Raw genomic sequence first — 11238 nt, forward strand, 5'->3', positions numbered from 1 at the left:
TAGTGTTAGGTGCATTAGTCAGGGGTAAATATAGAGTAGGAGACTGGGTCTTTGGAGGGTCAACGTGGACTTGTTGGGGCCGAATGGCCTGTTTCATTCTGTAGGGTATCTATTCTAAATTGGCTGTAGCATCTCAGGATATGCAGGTTAGCCATGAAAATGCAGGGTTACAGGGATAGGATGGGGGTCTGTGTGGGATGCTCTTGGAAGGATTGGCGTGGGCTGAATGTCTGCTTTCATACTGGAGGGATTCTATGATCTGATCTGCCATCACCATCAGAACAATTTCAGATAATGTTTTCTGTGATCATTCTATAAAACCAAGAGAAATAATGTAGGGCTTTTTACATCCTGAAATTAATGTTTAAGGATATGTTAACTCATTTCTGAAGACATAAAAAAGAAACCTTTATCATGCTCAGTGATTTTAGAGAATAGAATCTTACACATCCCTCTAGCCACTTACAAGTAATGCTAACCGATAAAATAAATACCTAATTCCAGGAAGCAAACTATCAGAGTTACACATGATGTAGTTCAAGACATGGTTAACTAATGCCTCTCTCCCACCTTTCCCACACAATATGACCCATTGTCCTTATAGGAGCATTGACCTGTTAAAAAATTATTTTGTTGTTTCTCTCACAACATGGTATGCCGCAGAGTGTTTTATAACCAACAAAATGCTTTTCGTCGATGCGTACTCACTTTGGCAATGCTGGAAACCTGGCAACCAATTTGCATACAGCAATCTCCCACAAACAGCAATGAGATCATTTCCTGCTATACCTGTTATTGCCATGAGGGTAACTCCCCTGCTGTTCTTTAAAAAAGTGCCCGGGATCTTTTACATCTACTGTGCTTAATCTTTGCGTTCAAGCTTTGAAATGGGATTTGAACCCAAAATCCTATTCCCAGAGGCAAGAGTTCAAATAAGCCAATGCTGACACACAAGAGAACATTCCTATTCATCAAACTGGTGCTAAAGGTTATAGACTTCATGCATCACCCTAACGATTATTTTTTTAAGTACCTCAATCTGGCCTTCTTCATGCCTTCACAAAGATCAGGATAACTCACAGTTGCATGCAAATAAATTGAGGAAGAGATCCCATTCACGTCGAGAAATATAACCCATTTTAGTTCGGATATAGCTTGTTTTCCATGGTAGGGTTGCAATATGTGCCATTCCATTGGTTAAATGATAAACCTGAAAGGAATCACTGGATTATTCATCACCATCCTGGAAGTCCAACCTTGAGATGACGTTTTCACATTATTTGCAAGCAAAAAGTATTTTGTCCATCCAATCATTTATATTGATGAGAAAACCATTGACAAATTTACTCAGGTTAAGTTTCTCAAAGTCTCTATGAGTAAACGTAATGCTGTAATTTAAACTAAAGCAATAGAGAATTGTTTGATTATGCACAAACTAAATTCCTGTTTCAAGTCTGATTACTTCTAAGTTTATTACCTACTCTTTAACTTTAACAAGAAAACTAATGCGATAAAAATTCACATTGTTTCTCAATTTGTATTCATTACTTATTTTGCTAACATTAACGATTGGAATTAGGTTGGATACTCCTAACCACATAAAATGAGCTGCATGCTGTAACTAAAAATTGTGTTTTGTAAATAACTCTATTAGAAATGTTCTAATTAGCCTGTTCAAAGATGTCATTACATGCCTCTGAAGCAGGAGGGACTTGATCCTAGGTCCCCTGCTTCAGAGATTGGAACTTTACCACTGTGTCACAAGCATCTCAAGCAGCTCTCTTATATAAATACAGTTCTTCTGTTATTAATTAATAATGTTCTTAACATAATCTTCCCCAAAAGTTTGGTCTGCATGTGAAACCAATAAATACCATCATAAGAACCTGATTTATAAACGTATTTGACAACCCCCTCCCCCCAGTTTACCAATTAGAAATTGTAAACTGTTGATGAAATAAATACGTAACTCTACAGAACAATCTATTATCACAAGGTTCTTGTTAGAAAACTCATCTTTTCCTTGATCTCAGGAAAGAATCAGCTATACCTGAGGTGTGCACCAATCTCCATAAGATATGTTGAGTAGGTTCTTTACAGCTTTGAGTTCGCAATAAAGAGACTTATGGCACTTTATATAAGACAACCTTAGCTTTTACTGAGAATAGATTTTCCTTCTACTGACAATGAAAGGTGGAAATCTGACCTAATTACTTCAGTGTCTGGGCTTGATTCAAAGATGGAGACCTTAAACAAAATTGGCTAACTTTGTCACAAATGCCAACATTATCCAGTTGGGACAGTTGAGGCATAAATGCTGAATTCCTATACAGCAACAGATAAATGTGGCTCACTTAAGGTTCGTTTTAAATGCACAAACTAAAGATGGGATCAAATGGCCTAAGATCATTTCCAAATACTTTTGATCAGCTGCCAACATCTCTCTTTTAAAAATATCCTGGCCTTTCCACTTGCTGTTTCAATGTTATCAATGGATAAGTTCATCCGGCTGTAAAGATTAAGTTTGGAGTTGGATTTGGACACTGCTTTATTTCTTTTATAAATACAATACATTTTGTAAAAAATTTTAAGCTTATACAACAACAAAGGGATAGGCTGCTGAGAAAAAGTCAGTCATTTCCAGCGCTACTAATTGTTTGTACTAGACTAGCGGCAAAATAACATGAGTTTCTGTAGAATAGGGAGAAGTGGTATAAACAGTGTGATATTGTAATTGGCTGGATGTGTTGGAAGGATTTCTTATGAAAATCATTATCTCTCAGAGCTCATCTCTGCTGTTATCCTGCCTCCATAATACCCCTTACCATGGATTTTCATTGGTTGCTGTCCAACATGGCGTGATGGCCATTGTACTTTATGGAGTCTGTTAACATTCAAGCGATATGTCTGCTTCCCCCTATTATGGAACACACCCAGTTGATAGTCAGTCTTGATTGTCACTGAAACCTAGAGTTCAATGCTCCATGTCCCTGCATGCGAATCTGGTATTCTACCTCTATAACCACTGGGCCTTCAAGAAGGGGCATTTCTTTATTAGGAAGGCAGCCATAAACAGTCTGTACTGTATTCATGATGACCAGTATCTCAAGACTGCTACAGTTAAGAGCTGGCATAAGATGGACCAATTCTGTCAAGGTAATACTAATTGATACTGTAAGGCTCAAGTATGTCCCAATTTTGTCTCATGTTTCTTTGTGTTGTAAACTGGATGCATTGTATGCCCTGAAGCAGTGGTGCAGCCATTTGAGAAAGACCAAGTACCCATTTGCAAGGCATCCTAAGTACAACACATTAATAGATGCTATACAAGTGCAGCACTGTGTTGACTATACTTCACACAGTTTTTATCTGCAACATTACTCAAGGTCATAAATAAGTAAGAAAGATTCCAGTAAATTGCCAATAGCTTAGTGGAAACTGCCCAATACCAAGCCAACACACTTTAAACTCTTAAGAGGTGTTTGCAGTTACGGCCTACTTACTAAAGAATGCAATTTTTTAAATGTTTGGTGAATGTGGAGATAGATTTACTTGAATACAATGATGAGGAACCAAAACTGCTCATTTACGGTGTGTGACATTTCTGTTCATGTCCTTTACAATGAATATGATTTTCACATGTAAGTTTTCAAATGGAGATGTTTACATGATTTGTTGAGCTTGAGTTATTATTTGATAACCAATGTTTCAGGCTGACAGGAGACCAATTAGCTAAGGTTTTAGTGTAATCTCTATGGTGCTGTTGAATAAAATTTGAAATACAATTTTATATTTGAGTACAGTTTTAATTTCTCTGGATGTTTAATATATGGTTAAATTCACACACACACATACATCAATATTGGTGTCCGAGTTTTTAGAGAGAGTGTAACATCAACTGTGAACGCATGGTGGGAGTCCACTGCAAACTCCTTTGGTATTTATTTTTCCAAAGGCTTTCTGGACCTACCCAGGAGTTTCCATTCACTCTTCTAAGTGTACAAAGCCAGAGCATGGAGGAGACAGGGACTCGCAATAATAGAAACCTGTCTTGGATGGTGGTGCTGAATAGGTGAGATCAGAACAGTTGGTGGAACCTGACATTCAGTGCCATTTGAGTAATGGAATAAAATATTGGACACAGTGCACAATGAGCAACCAATTCAGTACCAATTGTTGAGAACTACTGCCTAAAATACATTTCTACCTGCTCATGTGATGTCTCCAAAGTGGGTGCCAGTGTTCTCTGCAGCAAATTGGGAGGTGATATGGGTTCAAGCTTGGACAGTGGTCTAAAGAGGTTATTTTCCAATTTGTAACGCAGCCTCATTACACAAAGAGAGATGCTAACAGTAAATGTTTTTCTCAGCAGGAGAGCAGACATTCCCCTTGTCTGAGCACCAGGAATACAGCCCAAAATGCAGAATTGTTATGCACAAACAGAGTCCTTTGGACCATTGTGTCCACATTGGCTTTCTGAACGAGTGTTATGACTCCGTACCATTCTCCTGCTTCCTCCCCCATAACAGCATAACCCCGATGTCAAGGGAATTTACTCTCACCTTACTTCTGGAATGCACCTTTTTTATCCATGCTTGACCAAGGCTGTAATGAGGTCAGGAGTTGAGTGTCACTGGCAGAACCCAAACTGAGTGTTAGTAATGTTATTCCTTTACAAGTGTTTCTTGATATCACTTTTGATGTCCCTTCCATCTGTAGCTGTTGGAGACCTTAGGAGGGGCTGAAGCAGATCATTGACACCTCACTTCTGGCTGAAGATGGCTGCCAATGCTTCAGCCTTGCCTTTTGTTCTGAAATTGCTGCACTCCATCATTTTTAAAGTTCGGATTATTTGTGGAGCCTGCACTTCTTCTTAGTTGCTTAATTGTTCACCAGAAACATATGATTATTGTAAAAACAATGATTGCCTCAACTAAACATGAGGACTAAGTCCTAATGAAAGCAAAGGCAATTTTCCCAACGAAGTCACAATGTTGTTAACAATACCCATTAGGATGTCCTCTCAGATAACTGGGAACTTATTGACGGAATTTGTTGAGAAGGCTTAAGTTACTATTTTAAAGGACTCACATTTTAAAGTTGCTGTGTACAACAGAACATGAAACAAAACAAAGTGTGTGGTGTTTTTGTTCTCTACTATAATCAAGAAAGTGAGCAAAGTATTGGGCCCAAAATTTGATAACTCTCACTCTGTTAAATTCTGAGCAGAGCATAATGTCTGTTACTCAATCAAGTAGAAGCCAGCCTGTATTTAACACAGAAATATTAAAACAAATAGTGCTTCTGTAAATATTGAAAGAAGAAAAGAGTTGACATTAAGGCAGTTTGATCCAATAGAAAGTGATGCTGCAGAATTGATGATGGGATAAAGGAAGCAGCAGATGAATTGAACAGGTACTTTACGTCAGTCTTCATGACACAAGATAATAGTGACATAGCAGGGGAGTCAGGATAAATCAGGAAATGGAAAGGAGGGAAAACAGAAGAAAACACAATCACTAGAGAAGTCTCCAAATCATGACTAGAGAAATGGTACTGCTTAAATTGTTGGGGCTGTGAGCTGACAAGTGCCCAGGTCCTGTTGGACTTTGTTGCAAGAGAAATGGTTAGTGAGATCATAGATGCATGAATTCTAATTTTCCAAAACTCCTTTGATTCAGGGACTGTCCTGTTAGATTGGAAGTTAGCAAATGTAACTCCTTTATTCAAAAAGGAAGAGAAGCAGAAAGCAAGATATTATAGACCAGTTAGCTTAACATCTATCATAAGGGAAATGTTAGAAGGTATTATATAAGATGTAATAACAGGACACTTTTTTGAGATAACACATGCAGTGAGTGAAAAGGAACCAGAGAACATTATGAATACTTAGATTTCCAGAAGGCAATTTATAAGGTTTTGCATCCAGTGTTATTATGGGAAGTAAGAGCTCGTGGTGCAGACTGGCATGGACAGAATATTGACTGGCTAACAGGAAGCAAAGAGTAGCTGTAAATGGGTCTTTTTCAAGTTGGCAAGATGTAATGAGCCACATGCCACGGGGATTAGTGCTGGGGCCTCAACTGCGAATAATTTATAAAGGATTTAGAGATTGCAGAGGGATCACAAGAAGTTACTATGTCAGAAAGCTATTATTTATGGTAATGAAAATTAAACACAAAAATAGGGAGATTATATTTTAATTATACAGCACTTGGTGAGATCATATCTAAAATACTGTCCACTGTATTGGTTGCCTTATTTAAGGAAGGATGTAAGTGCTTTTTGGAAATAGTTCAGAGACAGCTTAATAAATTAAACCTGGAATGGGTAGGTTGTCTCCTGACAAGCTAAGTTTGGACAAGCTAGATTTGTATCTAGAAGAGTAACTTTATTGAAAAATATAAAGCCCTGAAGCGACTTGGCAAGGTAAACATGGAGAAGATGTTTCCTTTTCTAGCAGAAACGAGAACTTGACTGTTTAAAAATCAATGATCACTCATTTAAAACAGAGAATAGGTGAACTTTTTCGGAGAAGAGAGTATTTGGAACTCTGTCTCTGAAAAGATAATGGAAGCAGATTTTTTTCCCTGATTTGTTTTTGGCAGAGGTAGATAGATACTTGTCAAGCAAGGGATCAAAAGATTATCAAAGCTAGCGGAAATGCAGATTTAAAATTATAATCAGATCAGTCATAATCTTGTGCAACAGTGGAACAGACTCAAGAAGCTGAGTAGCAGCCTTCTGCTCCTAATTTGTATCTTTCTATGTTTAGTGTAAATCTATGGTTTAGCACAAGCACTAGTTTCCACCTTTCCCAGATTAGAAGCTGTCTCGCTCATTGGGGAAGAACATAGCTCTGAAGTAGAAAGCCCAGTTACTATTCTGTGCTCCCAGCCAACTCTAGCGCTGCTCTGGTTTATCATTAAAGGCACTTGTAATCCATTGTGCAATTACAATGACAATTTGAAGCAGTCTCTCACAGTCAACCAACAAACCAGCTGAGTTACAAACAAACTGGAGTTTGACAGAGATCCTGTTTCTTACAGATCTGGTCCAAACCATTTTGTCTGATGCTGAGCCAAGTGCTATGAATTTTAAGAACCCTGGGTGAAGGGGTGTCATGATCTGGAAGTGACCATGCAGGATCTTACAGTGAAATTCTTCAACAAGATGTTATATTCTTCTTTCTGCTATTTTAACACCAAAGGGTTCAGACAACCTTCAAAAAATCTGTTAAAATTAATACCTTGTGTTCTATTTTAGCCTCTGGTTCTGTCTTCTTTTCAATCATGGCAAGTCTGTGGACCTTGTCCGTTTAATTTGAATTCTCAACAAATTGGAAATCTTCCACTTCCCGTTAAAGCTAATAGACAATTAAACTCTTTAATCATAAAGGGACAAGGATCATTAATTCCTAAACAACGAACACTATAAAGCAGTTGTAGTGTTGGTGCTTTGGAATGGTGTGAAAGATAGTCACAATCTGGGGCAGATAAGGGGAAGAACAGCCAGGAAGATAATAAAGAAATCTAAAGTTCTTTCTATGAGGAAAGCAAGTTTAGTATGATTTATGTAAATGGAGAATGCATTGGATTTGTTCCAGTTAGATAGGTTATCTATAGGTTGGGGAGTTAGGTCAAGTTAATGAAATAGGCAAGTATTGAGTCAGTTTAGATGCTAGGACATATTTCATTGACAAAACCTCATTGCACTCTTCAGGGGAAAAAAACTGCTGAGATACGGATTAAAAATACGGATTCTGGTAATTTCACAAAGAAAATTTTCTAGATTTCTGAGGGAAAAGTACTTTCCAGTTATAGTGAGCAAGTTTCTAATTGGTGTGATTATATGGAGTCCTTGTAAATTACCTCCACTTATATCTTCTCTCCAAGTTCCTTGAATGACTCTGTACCAACTTCCCTTCAATCCATGTTTGAACACTTAGAATCAGCTTTGTGTTCCTACTGTAACACTGAACGTTACATCAACGTCACAACTGACATGCCATATGTCAGTGATGATTGCAGATTATCCCCCTCACCCATTCTTCTTGACCTTTTGTACAGCCTTTGGTATATTTACAGAAAATGACATTCCATCTGCAGATTTCCTGTCTCCACAGAGTAGTCAAGCAATAGCCTGATTCTATCTGTATGGTATTATTCCATGAAAGTGACAATGAGCATTACCATCCCCGGGTATATCCTGTTTCAATGACAGAGCAAACTTGCCAGATGTGGCTGTACAGTGGCTTACAGATGGGAGGGAGGTGCTCTGGTAATCCCCAACATTGACGCTGGACCCCAGGAAGTCTCAAGGCAGCAGGTCAAACCTGGGCAAGGAAATCTCTTGCAAATCACCATCTATTGCTCCAAACCACTCCTCACCCATGGAGCTGATAAATCACTACTCCTCTATGTTGAACATCACTTAGAGGAAGCATCGAGTGTCAAATGTGCATTGGGAGGACTGCAATGTCCACTATCAAGAGCAACTTGAGTTGGAAAGTTGGGTTGGAGTGCAATTCTGCTGTGCATGGTGACTCATGGTGCAGCATGAATGCCCAGTCTTGAGTTGCTAGATCTGTTGGAAGTCCATCCCATTTAGTGTAGTAGTAGTGCCATACAACACAATAGAGGATATCCTCAATGGTGAAGATGGGATGTTGTCTCCACAAGGACTGTGTGGTGGTCACTCATACCAATGCTGCAATGGATAGATGCATCTGTGACAGGCAGATTGGTAAAGAGGAGGTCAAGTATGTTTTGCCTTCTTGCTAGCTCCCTCACCACTTGCCACAGACCCAGTCTAGCAGCTATGTCCTTTATGAGTCAATTAGTATGGTTAGTATTAGTGTTGCTGTGCCAATTTTGGTAATCTATCAAAACTAATCTATCAAAAGTACATTCTGCACCTTTGCAACTCTCCAAATGCTTCCACCAATTGGTGATGAACATGAAGGAGCACTGATTCTTTTGCTGAGTGGACAGGGTGGAGCCAGTACATGGCACTGTAATCAGTAGGAGGTTTCCTTTCCCATGTTTGACCTATAACTTTAGACTTCATGGGGTCCAGATTTAATGTTGAGGACTCCCAAAACAACACTTCTTTCAGCTTTGGAGCTAAATTCTCTTCAGCCACTCACAAGTACTGACCTCCATGACCACCCCTGTCCAGGTTGTCTTTATCAAGCTGCCTGGCCTCTTGCTATCATCCCTAGGGACAAGAACTTCCCTTATCTTCCAGATAGTCTTCCGGAAAATCTATAGGGAAGCACGGCTAAAGTATGATTTTTGCCTGGTTTTTGATGTCTTCAGGGGTGGGTGGGGATGAGGAGTAGAGGAGTGATGGGCCTGTGTTATGGAAAATGAAGTGTGCTCCAGTCGCCTTTTAAATAGCACACCTCATATTGGAGACCAGAGGGTCCTGCTGGCTTCAGAGCTTCCTGCCTATAAAGTTTGAAACTCTACCCGCAATACAAGTTGAGAAAAATTCAAACATACAGGAAAACCCAATCCATCCCAAGCTAAAATCTCTCTACAGTATTTATGCCTGTCTTCACACCTGCTGTCAAAGAAAAAAAGTTCCATCGAACACATCTTTAGGGTTGGAATTAATTCCATCTTCTTTTGAGGCCAGACACAAAAATAGATGCTTGTAAATCAGCTTGCTTCATAATTCAACATAGAAGTCCTGTTGTACTTTGTGGATCTGATCTTTAAAAATACATTATCCATTAAATATCACATTCCAACATGAAGCTTACAATTTACTGTCCACCTATTAATTTAAAGTAATAATTCTTGCTGTCAATGTATAGCTACAATTGGAGTTTTGTCACTGTACAGGCAGTGCTATACTGGTAGCCATAATGAAGGAAATGGCATGACTGGTAATGAGTTAATCGTCATTAGTGGTTGAAAATAAAGAAAGAATGGAAAAGAGGACAAAAAATGTTGTGAACTATCACCTCACAAAAAAAACTGTCCACAGAGTAAACATCCACCACTAAATCATCGGCAGAATTATCCAGAGCAATCATTCCCAGGATTACAGTTTAAAAAATGTTTGCCTTATTAAATGGGAGAGGTCCTCGAGGTCTGGAGCTAAAGCAATGGGACTAACATACATTTATTCTGAAGAATATGGATTTTACTTTAATTCTGTATTGAGTTGGACTCCATTAAAGTAAAAAGCATCACGCATGCACAGACATCTTGCTAATGTGCCCTGCTGACTCCGGTTTGTAGAATTTCTTTCAGAAGATACTTTACTTCTCTGTTTAAGGTATCTTATTCAGTCATTTATTTGTATTTTGACATAATTTATATCATTTCCTGCCATTATCCCACAATTAGGTCTGTTTTCCAGGTTGATTTTGTGATTACTCTTGGTGTTCCAAGAGCTTTGATTCGACTACACAATCCATTCTCCTGTACTTGTACATTCCATTCAATGGTTTTGTAAATGTTCTGGTTCCTTCCACCTGGATCTCTGCTGGGAACATTGCAGTGGATATGGACTTTCCCAGTACTCTGCCGGTTTCATGCTTCCAATTATTCCAGCTGTTACTTGCCACTGATAATGCAAGTACAGTGAGCATTAAATTCCAACTATTTTCCACCACTCATGGAATTTTTTTTCCAAGGAGGACATAAATCTGATGATTAAAGAGAAAATCTAGAGATTAGGTTGGGTTTTAACCCTTTCAGTAAAAATTAATGTTTCAAACTAAGGTTAGCTGTTTAATCGCACTGCTGCTGCAGTCATTCTGGAGAAGATGCAAATTGCAATTACATGCCATACATCATTTGTCTATTATTGCCAACTATCTACATATTTGAGTACTTCATATGCCTTAGAGTCATAGAGCTGTACAACATGGAAACAGACTCTTCAGTCCAACTCTTCCATGCTGACCAGATATCCTAACCTAAACTAGTCGCATTTGCTATCATTTGGCCCATATCCCTCTAAACCCTTCCTATTCAAATACCCATCCAGATGCCTTTTAAATGTTGTATTTGTTCCAGACTCCACCACTTCCCTCTGGCAGCTCATTCCATACACGCACCGCCCTCTGTGTGAAAAAGTTACCCCTTAGGTCCTTGTCACATCCCTCACAAAACTCTGGACATGAGAGAAGTCTGATGGAGTGACATCATGAAGAATTTCCTGCAGTGTTCTGAAGGACTAATACTGGGAAATTGGTGTAACCCTCTGGAAAATCCTGCT

The sequence above is a fragment of the Chiloscyllium plagiosum genome, chromosome 28 (genome assembly GCF_004010195.1).
Source record: "Chiloscyllium plagiosum isolate BGI_BamShark_2017 chromosome 28, ASM401019v2, whole genome shotgun sequence".
Lineage (NCBI taxonomy): Eukaryota > Metazoa > Chordata > Chondrichthyes > Orectolobiformes > Hemiscylliidae > Chiloscyllium > Chiloscyllium plagiosum.